Raw genomic sequence first — 18,120 nt, forward strand, 5'->3', positions numbered from 1 at the left:
CATCATCCGCGGGCGCGGAAGTAATCGCGCGCGTAGTCATGCGGATGGGAATCACACCAGCCTTGATATAAAAGAATTTTTCAGCCCAGTCATGAAGGCTTTTGAAGGAAACAGTGCAGCACTTAACCTTCTGACTGCGCGGTGTGAATGAGAACCAAGAATCTTGGATTTTCGGCTTATAAAAATATTGAAAGCGCCGAGGGGTGGGCTCCTCGCGCTGAGCTTTGCACATGAACTCAAAATGAGTCATGCGCACTAGTCCACAGGGATGAACCTGAGATATATGAATCCCGTAAAACTGGAGGAGCGCACCTATAAACCTCGTCATTGGAAGACGAATATTACAGTGGGTGAAAAAATGAGAGTATAAAGAGATATAGCCGGCGGGAGGATCCGCCGCCGTTTGCCCGGTCGCCGGGAGCAGACAGCCATACTCAGGGAGAAAATCCTGAGAGGCGACGGGATTATCAAAGTCAGATTGTTTCAACTTGCAGGGAATCTCATCCCATCTCTTCACCGCCTTGTTCTTCCCTCCCTCCTCCGACGAGGCCTCGGCAACCCGTTTACCCTTGCCGGTCTTCTTCAAAGTAGACATAACCACTGATTTTACACGGCCTTTACTAGGGGAAATTGTGGTGTCTGGGTTATCAGACATACAATTGCGAATCGAACAATATGGTTACTTTAAGCACGGAAATCTGGAAGCAAAGATAAAGGCTCTTAATCGGAATGTAAATTGAAGAAGCAAAAGCTCTGAAAATGACAATGGAGATGAAGGAAAAACCGTTCAAAAGGTTTGGTTTTATAGGCCCAGGGGAGAGAAAGAGAAACAAGTAATAATCAGATCTACGCTCACGCGCCCCCACGCGCAGGCGTAGGCCAACATAAGCGCGACACGTGTTCCTGACACTGTATGAGGAGACGTGAAAGGCAACTGTAACACCTCGAGCACGCGAAAGGTCTGACACATAACGTCTCCATCTCTGATGCATGTCAGCATCAACCAACCACGTGCATTGACGATTCGTTTTAACCAAAGGGATAGAATTTCGCGCAACGCACATATGAGAAATGAAAAAGAAAACACAAACCCTGTTAAAAGAGCAAACTATTAAGTCTAATATCTATCTTACCTCGCTCGCGCGAGACAAGACACACACTAGACTGGGGGGGCTTGAAGGGGTATGCACCCGCCTTAACATCGAGCGGGGCGGGTCAACCCACAAGATATAGACAAGAGGCTTGAAATCCGGATGTCACGAAGACACAAAGCCAAAACCTATGCGCGTGGCGCATATCACATATGCTCACGCATATCACATATGCTCACGCATATCACATCTGCGCGTGGCGCATATCACATATGCTCACGCATATCACATGCTCACGAATATCATATTTGCGCATGAAACATCTGCGCGTGAGAATAAAGAGAAGACCTTGCGCATCCCCGGGATAGGCGCATAAAGGACAACACAACAAATGAGACAATAGTCTAATCCAAATCAGGATAAGGACAACCATGATTGTACTCATCAGACAACCTTCCAGAAGGTATCTTTTAAGGAATAAAGAATGTGCTGATGTTGACAGCTGCCAATGAAGGGTGGACAACTCAGCAAAACCCATGTGCCACCACGTGATGGCACATGGGTCAGGTAAAATACCTTGGTCAGAGAATAATCAATGAAAAAGCACCAGGTGTCCTAAGTACACGTGGTGCGAAGCAATAGGAGGAGGCCAAAAAGGCCCTAATTGGGTCTGAGCCCAATCATTGGAAACCCTAATACTATAAATACCACACCACCTCCACAGTTGGGGTCAGGGCAAGAAATATATTCTGAATCCTTTACTCATTTTCACATTCTTATCTTCTCCTGCAATATCTTTTTCTCACACTGGAGGGTTACCCCAAAGAGGACCCCTCTGTCCCTTTCTGAGGGGTAAGCTCACGGTGCTGTTCGTTTTGTAGGTGGAAGAACTCGTATCTCGGAAAACCATCGGTGATATAGCACACTCATACCCGAGGAACGTAGATTGTATACAAAGTAAGTCGATCCACGCTTCTTCAGTTTTGTTTGTTTGTTTGTGTTATAATGTACCGGACGTTATTATATTTGGTTTGTACTGTTATTTTCATAAAAGCTTTTACATCACATCAAAAAGGAAAGAAAAGTAAATTATAAAGTTGGTCCTAGACTATTATTTGATTTGTGTTTTTGGCACAAGACAATCTTTTGGTTCACTTTTGGCATGTTATATTAAGTTGACTTAACAAACTGGTATATCTTTGTTAATTGTTAACTCGGTTAGATATATTATACGAGTTTTCGTAGAAGAGTTAATAACGCGTTGGAAGAAGGTATGTTTGTAAAATCTTTTAATAAATTTGAATGCGTAAAGTATCATGTATTAATGAATATTTTTTATTATGATACGTGATACAAAAAAAGGATACACATTTAACATCGTGTGTAGAGAAAACAATAATTGATAAACATTTCACTTTGATTATTGGATAATTAGCTATTTTCAACTATTAAATGTTATTTTGATTTTTTTTTATTAAAAATATAGTATTTCATTTCATTTAATATGTATTATACCAAATGGATTGTACCCCCAATGATATTAGATGATTGTTAAAGTTGTCTCTTTCATATAGTGAGAGTTCAAGTTTTCTAATGAACTAAAATATATGGTGTAGTAATTTGTCATCCAAAAACAAATTTGATATGATTTACGTGCATATAAATATAGGTTTTGATCAACATTCATCCCTTTTATCGTTTAATTTAATATTTTTTTTTTTATTTTAGCTTGTTGAAACATTTATACATATTGGATATCTATATTACATATTTTGATAAAATGTTTAATTTAGAATTTATGTTTTGAATTTATCAAAAATATATATACGCGTGTGTGTGTGATAGGTTCAATAATAATGATAATCTCCAACTGTCCAAATAACAACTTAACGGGTCATGGCTAATCCAACATAACTAAATAAACATCACTAGATAAGAAGCTCAAAAGTGGCATGATCGTGTTTTAAAATTTTCTGTTTAAAGGATATTTCCAAGACCTATAAATTAAAAAGAAAATTTTGAAGTGAATCACTCAATCAAGTGATCCCTTTGACAACTTTATCCCCACTTTGACTATATGTCATTGTGTCATACACATGTCAATTTTAGCATATAACTTTATTGATATCAACAGATGAAGGATCAAATTTTAGCATATAACTTTATTTATATCAACAGATGAAGGATCATTTTCTAAAGAATTTTTGGATTTTTACGTATAATTATGTATGGTCCTTCTATTTACGTACGGTCATTAATTTTCTACTTTATATGATCTATTTTAGTTGCTTGTTGCATTCTCCTAATTTATAGTTGTATCATTTATCTATAACTTTTATTATAACATGATTAAAACTTATAAAAACATGTTATAACTTAAAAGTAATTTAAACGATGTAAAATAAATATATCTCATTAATAACAATAAAAGTCTTGAGCTTTCTTTGGATCCGAAGTAGATCAAAGAAGGTGTCATTATCATGGGAGACTTGATAATAATTCAATTTGGAATAGGTGATTTTTGTTAGTGCATATTCTAATAGTCAGGTTTTGCTATGCGGATACCCTGGCTCGGGTAGCTTCAGCCCCCATGCTATACCTTTGTCGTGTGATTATAATAAAAAATTTTGTTGGTCTTTCAAATAAATAGCAAAGATACTACCGGTCTAGGATATTTTTTTAAATAAAGTGTACATAACATGAATATAATCGTAAGTTATGGTGTGAAACACATGAAATATAATCATTGGATTAAAAAGGTGCAGGTTTGTAAAATGTTTGAGGACTAATTCTGCTTAGTGTTTTCATATTTAAAATACAGAGAAAAGTATATACTTTTTGGTCTCTTTTTATTTTGGGTATAAAAAATCCTATGATTAAAGGTCATGTGAGTTGTTGCTCCCTTCATGCTTATTTTAAAGTTTTTGCCCATAAACGTGTATTTTGTTGTTTTTTAGTTTCCCTATAATTCTTTTCAACCGTTACATATCATTTTTGAGATTTTAACCTGCCGAGGTAGAGTGAGCTCAAGCGCAACTTCGCTTTGAAACTAAGTCAGCTCAACTTGATTTTTGAATCAAGCTGAAAACTAGGTCAGCTCAACTCGAGCTCAGTTTGATTTAGCTCGATTTTAAATAAAATTGGCTCACTTTAGCTCACCTCAGTTGAATTATTAGTACTTAATTGTAAGAATAAAAAAAAAAGAAGTCTTGATCCGAAGTTGACCGGAGGATGGTGGAAAGTTGGGTGAATATCGTTTATTTGGTTTATAAAGTATTAAAGTTATAGTCAATTTAAATGAGCCAGACCAACGAGACAAGCATTTGCGCCAACAAGCAGGCCAGTCTTGATCAAGTTCAACTTGTTTACAATTTTCGAGCTCCGATCTATTTATACATAAGTCGTTTTGATAACCATTTGCTTAAAATTAGTTTTATCGAGATTGCTACGTAACTTAAATGCTACAAGTAAAGGCACTTTTAACACACTTTCTAAATTGGTAATTATTTAAAAGTTGAAACTATATTTTGGAAAGATTTTATTTCTTATTTATCAAATAGTTAGTTGACAATTACTCAAATAAGTTTACTTTTATAGTTGTAATTTTGTTTGGACAAATATTTTAACAAAATCGGTTCGTCGTTAGCTAAATTCATTTTCGATATGGGATAACACTGGTTTGTTGTACTTGGTGCCGTGGTGGACTATAGATAAGAGCTTGGTGTTTTGCTCTATGACAACAAGACATGATATAAATCCGCATTTCATGAAATAACCGCGTTTTTCATTATGTTACGCCATAATCAGGGTATGTTGAATGTGGAGCACGTTTGTCTCTAACATGTTAATATCAGTGATGTTCTCTCCATACGTTTTCAATTCATAGGTAATGTGGATAATATTAGAGTTTAGTTACACACCAACTTAAAATCTTACAATCGGATGTAAAGAAATTTTATTGAGCATTTGAAGGGTGACTGGCCTATGTTTAGTCACAAACCTATATGTGAGGTTCATCCATATACCAAGAAGGTTCTAAATGGTGAAGTGTCCCCTCTTTGTCTTCTTAGAGGCGGTGAATGAGAAATATCATGGCTTTAGTCTCCATTTATAAGTCAATCTCATTTCTGTCAAGAATTGACTCTCTTAAGCTATTAAAATTTGGCGTTTAGAGTTTAGTAATGTAGTTGTGTCTAAAGATATCGATTGCAATGATCTTGAGTTTGGAAAGATTTCACATTGTATCTTGTAACTAAAAAACCATTATAGTAAAAATTGTGTGTTTTATATACACGTGGAAAATTTAGGTTATTGATAAGTAGAAATGCAAATACTTTGATTGATATTTTCTTCCTTTTGGTGGTTTCAGCGTGACTTGGGTTTGAGTAATTATCAGTTTTCATGTGATCATATATAAAAACATGAAAAATAAGGAAAATTATTTAATAAAAAAATACTTATATTAAACATGTTTGTTTGGACGAATTCAATACCTTAGAGCTTAGACTTAACTTATTTAGGTCACATACCATAATGGTATTTCCCTTACATATATTATTATTATTATTATTATTATTATTATTATTATTATATAGCTGTTAAACTGTGACCTTATTATTAATATTATTATAATTAGTAGTAGTTTTTATATAACTGTTAAACTTTGATTTCCTTTATTTTGCTTCATACACATGTACTTAGAGCCGAGGGTCTCTCTGGAAGCCAACTCTTTATTCCTTTGGATAGAGGTACGGTGTGCCTACATCCCACCCTCCCCAGACCCTACCTATAGCTTTGCTGTCGGTGGGATTTTACTGGGTATGATTGATTGATTGATTGATTGTTTGGACGAATTCAACTTAATTTTTGTTGGTATGGAAGGAGTAAAAATAAATCGTGTTGGTGTGGACGCCTGGACGGTATTCCAACTTATAAGAACAAAACCATAAATTTCGTCTTCTTGATACAAATTTGTTTCAAATGTGTCTGTTAAGAGGGAATTTAAAATGGACATTTTTAAGGTTCTTGCAATTTGTACGGATCATGTAGGAAACATTAAAAATGTGTCTAGAAAGACTGCTTTTAAGAATAATATTTAGTGAAAACTTTTATAAATTTGGGCGGCTTTAAATAAAAAATAAAAAAATAAAAATGAAGTCATAAACAAAAAGAAAAGAAATTAATTTAAATATCTTCGACGACATCGGCGCCACTACATACACACAGTCTCCGGCGGCTCCGATCTCAGTCTCTTACTTCACTTATTATTGAATTGATAGAATAATGTGTGGGATTTGAATTTCGATGTGAAGAGAGATAGACGATACATTCTCCAGCTCCTCTTCAAAGGCCTCCGGCGTCTCGAATACAGAGGCTACGATTCCGCCGGAATATCCATCGATGTGAATCTCTTCTATTCCGGAAAGAAGGAAACATCGAATCGCTTGTCAAGTCTGTCTATCAACGTAAGTAATAATGCATTTCATTTCATTTTCTGCTTTTCTTTTTGTTAATGTTAATTCATTATTGCTGCTTGCTTAAATTCACTTGGCTCTTCTTCCGGTTCATTTTTCGCCTTTCGGGTTTTCCGGGTTAATTTTTTGGGTTTTTCAGGTTTTAGGTTAATTTTTCGGGTTTTCGGCCAGGGGAAAGTGACCCGATAACAGACTCATTTAAATTTGGGTTGGTTGGGTTCGAGTTAGTTCAGGTTTCGGGTTAATACTTTTTGTGTTTTGGGTTTTTCAGGTTAATTTTTTGGGTTTTTTGGATCAGGTTGTTCGGGCCCTCCCCATGGAAAAATGACCCAATAACCGACTCATATAAATTCGGGTTGGTCAGATTTTGGTTAGTTTGGGCCAAGGTTGTTCGGTTTTCGGGTTTACATGTAAATTGAAACAAAATAATAATTATGATTGAGGTTTATATGATAATATCTGATGTAATTGCAATTGAGATTAAGTTTAATTTATCGGGTTTAGGGTTTTTCAGGTTGGGTTGCTCGGTTTTTAGGCAAGGGAAAAGTGACCCGATAAAGGTCGGGTTCGGGTTAGTTCGAATCGGGTTATCTGTTTTTGGGTTTAAACGCAAATTGAAAAAAAAATGTTTTTTTTTTCAAAGATGCCATCATGCTACTAAATAAACATCAGAAAAATTCAAACTTTATATGATAATATCTAGTTTAATGGTTATATTTGACATGAAATCTAAGTGTTTTATGTGTCTAGGGTTACCAAATTAGAATTTGGATTGTTATAATATGATAATGTAAAATGGTAATTCAGGTTTGAGGTTGCAATTGTACCTTTTTGGGAATACTTGACTTATGCTTTATGTGACTAGGGTTACCTTTATATTTTCTCTTTATATGATTCTAGTTATATGTTTCTATCTTTTGTGCTGCAAGATGTTATATAAGTGTTTCCGTTTTAACTCTCACTTTTTTTATTCTGTAAAGTGAAATTTGTTGGATTTTTCGATGCTTTTTTTTAGTTTTATGCTATTGAAGTTTTGTCTAGTTTAAGTCGTTTACTTTTCGACGGTTTTTTGGTAGTGGGCCCAAACATTTTAAAGAAAAAAAAAACAACTATAGGTGTGCAGTCATATCCAAGGAAGTTTTAGTAGACCTACCATCTATATATTGTTGTCAATACTAAACCTTTATTGCTTTAAGCTTATGATACATTGTCTGTTTGTTTATATAGTTTTAATGACGTGCAGCTTCATTCATTTATAATTTACGTATTGGTTAAAGTTATATTTGGAAAATCATAATTTTTAATCAGCTATATTTAATCGCTGTTTCAGAGGTTTCTGCTACGGGTTTAAATCTGAAAGAATCATTTTCTGTTCATGCTGGAATTGCACACACTCGGTGGGCCACACATGGTGAGCCAGCTCCAAGAAATAGTCATCCTCAGTCATCTGGTGCTGGAAATGATTTCTTGGTTGTTCACAATGGTGTTGTCACGAATTACGAGGTGCGCCTAAGTTTGTATAAAAGTTTGATAAATGTGTCACTATTGCATTATTTTTATAATAATGTTGAGTCTTACATATGTTGTTTATAGGAAATGAATATAAATGGTGTAATCCGACATTAACTCTTGCTCAATTTACCTTTTCCGTGTATATATATTTGTTGTATGATTTGTGCATAATGATTACTAAATAAAATAATGCAGGCATTAAAGCAATCTCTTATTCGACATGGGTATACTTTTGAATCTGAGACTGATACCGAGGTGATCCCAAAGCTTGCAAAATTTGTTTTTGACAAAGCAAATGAAGGAGGTACTTCATATCCTTTAAGAATACAACATTAGTTATAATAATTTCAATAATTTAGTGCACTTGGTTAGGGTTATCTTGTGTTGTCAGATAAATCTTTTACCATTTGGATCTCAATAAATGTTTTACTGGTTCAGGTGATCAAACCGTCACATTTAGTGAAGTTGTGCTTGAGGTTATGAGGCATCTTGAAGGCGCATATGCACTTATTTTTAAAAGCAAGCATTATCCAAATGAGTTGATTGCTTGTAAACGTGGCAGTTCACTGCTTCTTGGTGTGAAAGTAGGTTCTTACGCTTGATTAAAAAACACATGCAGTTTTTACAGTTTATTTTTTTGATAATAATACAGCTACAACTTTTTATTTAGTTTCACTTGTATTGAGAAAGAAATCTATCCTGCAGGAAATTGCTGAAGAACAAAACAATGGAACAACGTATAATGATATGAAATTTATTTCCAAAAATGGTCGCCCTAAAGAACTTTTCCTATCTAGTGATCCTCATGCACTCGTTGAACACACAAAAAAGGTGTTGGTGATTGAGGATGGTGAAGTTGTTGATATTAAGATACTTTGCATTAACCATAATATATTCATATAACAACCATCATATGTTACTCTCTATTCACAACTGGTAATTTAGCAACTTCAATAATCATAATCGATAACCTGGTGTTTAATGGTAGGGATAGTTAGGTAATTGGAAAACGCCTCTAGGGCTTATGACATTAATGATGGGATGTTAAAAGTTTCGTCTTCTGACTCTAAATTTCCACCAAAGATCTCATAACAGTATAACATCCATGTTAACTAATCTCATCACCATCCATTCCAACTTGTGTTGTATCGGAGCATTACACATGCATTATGGACATGTTTGGATCATGATGACTGTTGAGTAATTGTTCTATCATTTCGTTTATGTTCGTGTCTTGCAATGAAGATATCGATTATGAAGATTGTCCAATTGCATCCTTGTACATAGCCATGACGTTGTTCATGCTAGTCATGACCATGGAGTTTGCATCAACAAGAATTTGGCCATTATATCTTGATAATTATCAGTCAAGTGATCTAATGGTGGTATGTTAAAAGTCTCGTCTTCTGACACTAAATTTCCACCAATGATCTCATAACATCCATGCCGACTTGTGTTGTGCCATAGCATGATGCATCCAAAATGGGCATATTTGGGATGCAACATCTTGATGATAATAATCAAGTTATCAATATATAAACATCCAAAACCATGCTGAGACAAATTCCATGGTCATGACTAACAACATAAACAACGTCATGCTACATGAATGCAACAGGACGATCTGCATCATTGTCGTCTTAGTTGCAAGCGATAAACATAAACCAAATAATGGGACAATTACCGAGCAGTTATCATGGCCCCAACATGCCTATCTTGCATGCATCATGCTAGGGCACAACACAAGTTGGCATGGATGGTAAGAGCATTCACAGTATAATCTCTATCTCTATCTCCAAAGTTTAGAGATTTATAAATAATGATTCTCTAAATACAGAGAGATCCACTATTCATTATCTCTATAAATGTTGTGAGTATCTAAGAAAGCGAAATTAACAAAATAAGTGTTTGTGATTGATATATACATATGGAGAATGATATGTGACAGGCTAAAAAAAGTTTACAGATATTTAGTTAAATTATAGAGATGGAGATTCTACTATGAATGATCTAATGTGATTAGTTACCACGGATGTTATAAGATTTTTGCTGGGAATATAGTGTCAAAAGACGGTGCTTTTATAGTCCCACCATAGATGAGAGAGACGCGACTTCTTGTAAACAAAGCTTATTTGCTTGTACAGTGACTGCATGTTTAACTGAATCAACTACAATTAACCCTCAATATATGCAAGAAAGTAACCAAAACCCTAGAGAAACCTAACATGGGTCCGTGGGCTAAATACAAATGTACTGTAAAAATACAATATTAAGCCTCTTGTGCTTTATAACCACTTTTTGTTGTTTTTGACTGTTTTCATTTAATGATTATATTAGGATGGAGGAGTAACTATCCTAAAGTTTGACCATAACAAAGGAAAAGATGGAAAATTCGTTTCAAGACCTGCATCCGTGCAACGGGCGTTTATCTATTCTAGAAATGGAAGTTGAACAGATAAGTAAAGGTAAATATGAACATTATATGCAGAAAGAGATTCACGAACAACCAGAATCTTTAACCACAACAATGAGGGGCCGGCTTATACGCGATGGATCCAGTAAACGAAAGAGTGTTTTGTTGGGTGGGCTTAAAGAGCATTTGAAAACTATCAGAAGAAGCAGACGGATCGTTTTTATTGGTTGTGGTACTAGCTATAATGCGGCTTTAGCTGCCCGGCCCATTTTAGAAGAACTTTCTGGTTAGTTTTTCATTATAAATATTAAAGTTGATAATTTTGATTATAAAAGCTAAGGGTGTTCCTGGTTCCGTTTAAAAACGTGAAATGCCCAAATCTGTCTCTGTGAAACTGCCCAAACCGTTACTAATGGTTCGGTTCGGATTGGTTTGGTTTTTGTTTGGTTTAAATTTTTGGCACGGGTTGGGTTGTGTTATCCAAAAACTTAATTCAGTTTTATTTTTTGATTTTTGTAAATAAATTTGGTTTATGGAATATGATTTAAGGGTTTTTCTGGGTTAAACACATTTGGCAACTTTCAAACCGGTTTGACTAGTTTCTTTTTTATGTTATATGGTTTACACTCGTTTGACTCGTTAGGATACATGTGTAAATGAGTCGAGATTCTCACATCTACATTTTAACATATATTTTTTTTATATTTGGCTCTTGACAGCTAAAAACAGGCAATTTTTGGTGTGGGCCGGGTTGTGTTGATCCAAAACACTTTCTGTCCAATCTTATATTTTGGTTTTTATAACTTATATGTTCTATCAAATATGATATAAGGGTTTTTCTGCATTAAAAGCAATTTGGCAACTTTTAGGGGTGTAAACGAGCTGAGCCGAGTCGAGTCTGAGCTCTGCTCGTTTAATTATGAGAGCTCGAGCTCAAGTTGAGCTTGTTTCGAGCTCTTTTTCTAAGGCTCGGGCTCGACTCTTGAGTAGATTTTCAAGCTTGAACTTGGCTTGTTTATTATTTATTAATTAATTTATATATGTTTATCATTATAATTTTTATATATAAACATAATTTATATTATTTAGTTATTTTCATCATACTTCTATATATTTAGTAATTGTTATATTAATATATTTAGTCTTGGCTTTTAAACTAGAATATTTTTAATCTTGAGTTTGGTTGAGCTCGGTTCGTTTACACTCCTAGCGACTTTTTAAGCCTGTTTGACTAGTTTCTTATTATGTTATTTGGTTTTTTATTCGTTTGACCCGTTAGGGGTACATAAGTAAATTCTCACCTCTACATTATAACCTTTTTTTTTTCTTTTTTCTTTTTTTTTCTTTAATATTTGACCCATTAGAGATAAACTTTAACTCAAGTCAAACCATTCACAAGTAAACAGTCCATTTTCCCACCTGAACACCTCTAATACTCCATTTTCAATAATATATGGATTGACAGGTATACCTGTTATGATGGAGATTGCAAGTGATTTGCTGGATAGGCAGGCGCCTGTGTACAGAGATGATACAATAATATTTGTTGAGAATGGTGCATTGTGTGTCCGCAATACGCACTGTGGTGTTCATATTAATGCTGCAGTGAGATAGGTGTTGCAAGTACCAAGGTAGATATGTCATTTTCCACATTTTTCTTGTTATATGTTTTTTATAACACTTAATTATCCAGGCATATACAAGTCAAATAGTGGTATTGGCTATGGTGGCTCTAGTGATAGGGGCCGACACAATTTCCACCAAAGAGAGAAGAGAGGGAATAATTACACTTATGTCCTTTTAGTTTGGTGTTTGTTACGACGCTAAAGTTTTAGTTTATTTTCTAAAATGACTATTTTACCCTTACAATTAAAAAGAAAAATAAATGACATTGTTTGCTAAATCAAGGGGTACTTATGGTCCGTTTTTCAGATGTTTGTTTCGGATAGGCTTGTAAATGAACCGAATGGGACATCTTCGTTTTCGTTTAACTTTAACCAAACAAACGATCGAACATGAACAGATACATGAACGCCGTTTTCTTGTTTGTGTTCGTTCAGTAAGAAAATGAGTATGTTCGTTTGTTAGTGATATATAAACAAACGGTTCACGAACACAAAACGGACAAACATAGCTGACAAAGAAATGAACATAACCGACAAACACCAATTAAAATTAAACTTGAACATCAATCTCTTAGGCCTAAAAAATAAAACTGGTCTAAGTTGTAATGGGTCTAAAAAACTTAACTGAACATATAAACGAATTTGAACACACATAGCGATCGAACATTAACAAATAAGCATAGACGAGCGTAAATAAACGAACATAAACGAATGTTGATGAACATAAATGAAAGAACCAGATGTTAATTGTCTTATGTCTAACTAAATGAACAAAAAATTGTATTCATGTTTGGTCGTTTAATAAGTAAAGGAACACATTCGAACTTCCTGCCGAAAAGTTCACAAATGATTCAGTGAATGTTTGGTTCGTCTACAGGTCTAGTTATGGACTCAGTGGTTACCACTAAGTGACGTTAAAGTTCTATTTAATGTGTGCAAAGTGACTATTTTACCCTTACCAGCTACATTTAAAAAGAAAAACAATGACTATTTTTTGTTAAATCAAGGGGTATATAAGTAATTTCACTACACATGCAGGCAAAATAAGGGAAGTGCTTAAAATTGATGAAGAAATGAAAGATCTTGCAAGATCACTAATTTCCGAGCAGTCACTTCTTATGTTTGGAAGAGGATACAACTATGCAACAGCTCTTGAAGGTCAAGGAAGTGGCACTTATGCACAGTGAAGGAATACTTGCGGGTGAAATGAAACATGGGCCATTAGCTTTAGTTGATGAAAACCTTCCAATTATTGTTATTGCCACCCGCGATCAATGTTTCAGGTTCCTTTAAAGTTTAAGGTTTAATCGCGTGTTAGTTTTGTTAATATGCAATATGTTTTTGATCAGTAAACAGCAGTCGGTTATTCAACAGCTTAAGGCCCGAAAAGGTCGATTGATAGTGATGTGTACGGAAGGAGATGCAGAGCAGAGGTTGTGTGTGGTGGGTCCTGCCCGGTAATCGAGGTGCCTCGGGTCGTTGATTGCTTACAGCCTGTTGTCAACATCGTTCCATTGCAGGTATTTTTTAATCTTATTTTACTTTTGTAGTTTAATCATTTTCGCAGTTCATCACATGTTTAATCAGTTTATTCCCCACAAACCTTTTAGAATTTATCTGCCATTTAGGGGGCAAATAGTTAGGTTTTGGGTTGTTTTTTCTGACCCGTTTAATACACGGGTCACGTCTGGGTTGATCTTTCAACCGTTTAGTTAAATGGGTTGTGTTTGGTAGGAGTGTGCATGTGTTGGTTTGGCTTAAACCAAACCAAAAACGGAAATTCGTATTTTGGTTTAAGTTTGGCTTAATTTCTAGCTTGAAAGTTTTGGGCCCAAAAAATTGGCCCAAAATAATGATTTTTTTATTTTATTTTGGGCCTAAATCTTATTAATATAGATAAATTAGTTGATTATTATACATTTGGGCTAAACTATTTGGGTTACACTATTTATTAAAATTTTTATAATATACTGAAAATTCAAAATAAAAATGATAGTCTATAATTTCGGTTTAGTTTTTGTTACATGCAAAAATTGAAATAGAACCGAACATTCGTTTTTTACAAAACATAAGACAAAGCCGTTGGTTTTGTTTAGATTCGGTTTTTTCAATTGGATTTTTTATGTTCTAGATCGTTTTGTTTTGATTCGGTGTTTTCAAATGGATTTTTTTTTGTTCTAGATCGTCTTTTTGGTTTTATGCACTCCTAGTGACTAGTGTACGGGACTACGGGTTGACCTATTTAAGTAAAAGGTAGTCCCGTCACTCGTTAAGAAAAGTTTATATTATGAAATGGCCAGCCTGGCAATACGTTTATGATCTGTTCAAACCGTTTACAACCTGCCTACTTAAGTTGTTTTTGGGTACACAATTTTAAGTTTGTGTGGTTAAGGGTTGACATTGCATTGTCCATTTACTTTTTAACTGTTGGTTTTCTTTAACATGCAGTTATTGGCTTATCATTTAACCGTTTTACGCGGGTACAATGTTGATCAACCAAGGAATCTTGCAAAGAGTGTGACAACCGAATGAGAATAATATCTAATTATCCCATTGCATTGCTTCGTATATACTCGTATAGAGCATGCACTGATTTGTGTGAAGTATTGATTGCATGATGAAGATGTTCGTAACATATTCATCCGAAAAGTAGAAATATGTGAAGAGCTTGTTTTAGACTACATAATTTTAATTCACTGTATTTTGTTGTCAAATTTCCCTTAACCCAGAATATAAATATGATTTGTGTTAACCGACCGATATGGTGAAATTGAAAGGCCCAAAGCTTAACAGAAATATTAATTTTCATGGTCTCAAGTTAGTTTAGAATATTCAAATACCTTTTTTAAGTGACTTTTTTTAACGACCAAAGACCAAAGAATAAACTCCGACTACTCTGGTAACTCAATAGTAAAAAGCGACATCATACGTCCGCGATCATTATCGGTAGCCTAACTCCATCATCTTCTGTTCTGGAGAAAAACCGCCTCCTAAAAGGTTAGGACCGGATTCAAACTTAAGACATTTCAGTCTCCAGCAAAAATCTTCATTTACCCTCCATTCCTCCAATGTTAGTTGAGCTCCAGCTCATTGGAGGAAAAAGGAAGATTTTGGCTAGAGGCTGCAAGGTTTCAAATTCGAATTAGATCTCAACCGGTTTTACCGCGATCGGCCTTCAAGCGGTGGTTTTCCCTAGAATGGGAGACAATGAGCTTGAATTACCCATTGATGTTTTCAATCATGGGCGTATGAGGTCGTCTTTTACCATTATGTTATCCATGATAGTCGGACTTTTATTCGTTGGTCGTTCAAAAAAAAATCCCTATTTATTTATTTTTGTCATTGGGTTACCCAAATTTGACAAAATGTAATTGGTTTTAAAAGGACATTTTGATCATCTTACCCACAATTAACAACCATTCCAGTATATTAAGCAAAACCCAATTAATCAAACTCGAGGTTACTTTCTTCAACAATAAATGAAAATCAATCATGATGAGATCATGTGTAGTCATAACCTCCCTTGTGGGTGTTATACGACACATGTCAGCCTAGTCAGCAAAGGAGGTTATGACAAAAAGCGATGTAGTGATATAACCCCCTTTCAATCATTACTCAATTATAGTTTTTTTAATTTCTTTTTTAATTTTTGGGATATTGGTTTTTAATACTCTCAACTTTCACCCGTTGGATGATAACACTCTCAACTTTCGATTTGTTACCCACCACTCCCAACTTTAACCCTATTTGTTTATGACACTCCCGAACTTAACGAAACCTAACTTCGTTAGTTTTTTTGATGACGTGGCATGTTTTAAATGACATGGCATGTGTATGTGGCATTTTTTAAAAAAAGTTGTGAGTCCCACACCTCCACTTCATCATCTTCTTCATAAACCCTAACATAAACATAACCACCACCTTCAGCCATCTCCACCACCACCGAATCCATCACCTCTTCAGTCCACCCCACATCACCACAACAGTCCTTTAGTTTGTTGTGCAATCACCACCATCACAATTGGTTTCCGTCGGTTCTGAAACAAAAACACTATATTGATTTCGAAGCCCCTGACCCACCATACTCTCAATGTCCAGATCGATTTCCGGCCTCATACAACTATGAGAATCATAACCACCGCCACAATCTATGGAAATTGTCACCACCACCTCTATCTAGTGCAAAATCGCCAAATCTAGTGTGATTTGGGGTTGATTCGATGAGGCTTAGGTTAGAGGTTGTTCGGTTGTGATGAAATTTGGCGATGGTGATTGGGGTTATTGAATACAACAACCGACCACCAACTGTCAATGTTACCCGAACACCCATGCCACTACACCCCATTTTGTGTGTAGCCGGAAAAATCCTATGTCGGTGTTTGCGGGCTTGGCCTGAATATATAGCCGGAAATTTGTCATGTTGGCCCCTAACTAGTGGGGTGATTTCAGGAGCAGTGGAGACCACTACTTGGTTGTTGGTGGTAGTCGAAGGCTGTTGGTGTGGCCGGATGTTGATGGTGGTGATGGAGGTGGCTAAGGGTGGAGGTCTGGTGGTGGTAGTTATGTTTAGGTTATGATTTTATGGAGAAGATGATGAAGTGGAGGTGTGGGACTCACAACTTTTATAAAAAAATGCCACATACAAATGTCATGTCATTAAAAACATGCCACGTCAGCAAGAAAACTAACAGAGTTATGGTCCGTTAAGTTCGGGAGTGCCAGAAACAAATAGGGTTAAAGTTGGGAGTGGTGGGTAACAAATCGAAATTTGGAAATGCTATCATTCAACGTGTGAAAGTTAAGAGTATTAAAAACAAATATCCCTTAATTTTTTAATAAAAATATAAAAAATAGTATTTCATTAGATATACTATTATTACATTAACAATTATAAAAAACACAAGAAAATTTAAAAATACAATTCTTAAAAAAAATACATAAATACCACTCGTCTCCATCTTCTTCTTCAAAGTCATCTTCATGTTCGTCTTCATCTTCGCCTTCGTTTCAAATCGGCTGAACCATCCAAGCATGTTGGACCAAATCTGCCATTAGTGCGTATTGGGAACACATGGCATACGCATTTTGCGAACTATGATCCATACTCTCTCGACTTTTCCTTAACTTTACAACTTACCACACCGAAGCATAAATTACACTATCGAATTGTAAATATATAAATACGCTAGAGAATAATGAGTCCTGCGCGAAAGCAGAAAAAAAAACAAAATTAAAGTGGTAAGGAAATTCCATAGTAGCCTCTAAACCCTAATATCCCAAATCGTAATCGGTGGATCGTCGATTTTCTTATCGGCTATTGACAAGTAGTTGCGTGGCTAGTTCGTCTGGATGTGTTGCAATTTACGGAGCGATGAGATTCAGAAGGCAACGAATAGTTGCTTTAGATTCTTGTCAAACGCAAGTATATATATATCGTCATTTCTGATCGAGAATAGCTATGAAAACAAAGATGCCACATGTTTCTCAGTCGGCGGTGATCTTCGACCACAAATGGTGGCTCTATTGGCTGGTCGCTGCGGTGGTGGTAGTTGTCAGGCAAAATCGTGATGTCGCTCTAACGATCATCTATATGTTGTTACCATAAAAACTTATAACAAAGCACAATCAAATGGTAATTATAATTAGGGTTCATCTTTTTTCTTTTCTTATTAACCGGTACTGATAAATCTATTTTTCTTATAATTAGGTGATCAATGAAAGTAATCATGTAAGACCCTAAACTGGGCACCTTACCAAACATTGGATTTACACATGAACTCAGTCTAACACAACGGAAACACATTCAAATCTGTAGCGAACACTAAAACTTTTACATTTAACTTCATTCTCTAAAACCTCTCTTCGTATGGATAGCTTTGTACGCACTTCAAGCCCTCTTCAATCATCTACAATACCTACAATCATACTAAAAGTCAGCTACACGCTGAGTGATTCTAGTTTACATTAATCAATAGGTTCGATCTTCTTTTTCTTTCTTTTCATAA

At 35.3% G+C, this 18,120-nt stretch overlaps 1 pseudogene; it reads left to right on the top strand.

Moving 5' to 3' along the window:
• Positions 1–3,790: 3,790 nt before the first annotated feature.
• LOC143563478 (glutamine--fructose-6-phosphate aminotransferase [isomerizing] 1-like) lies at positions 3,791–14,833 on the top strand (annotated as a pseudogene).
• The last annotated feature ends 3,287 nt before the right edge of the window (positions 14,834–18,120 follow it).

Source organism: Bidens hawaiensis, unplaced genomic scaffold (assembly GCF_021521415.1).
Source record: "Bidens hawaiensis isolate Kalapana, Puna unplaced genomic scaffold, B.hawaiensis_p1.1 tig00021493_1, whole genome shotgun sequence".
Classification (NCBI taxonomy): Eukaryota; Viridiplantae; Streptophyta; class Magnoliopsida; order Asterales; family Asteraceae; genus Bidens; species Bidens hawaiensis.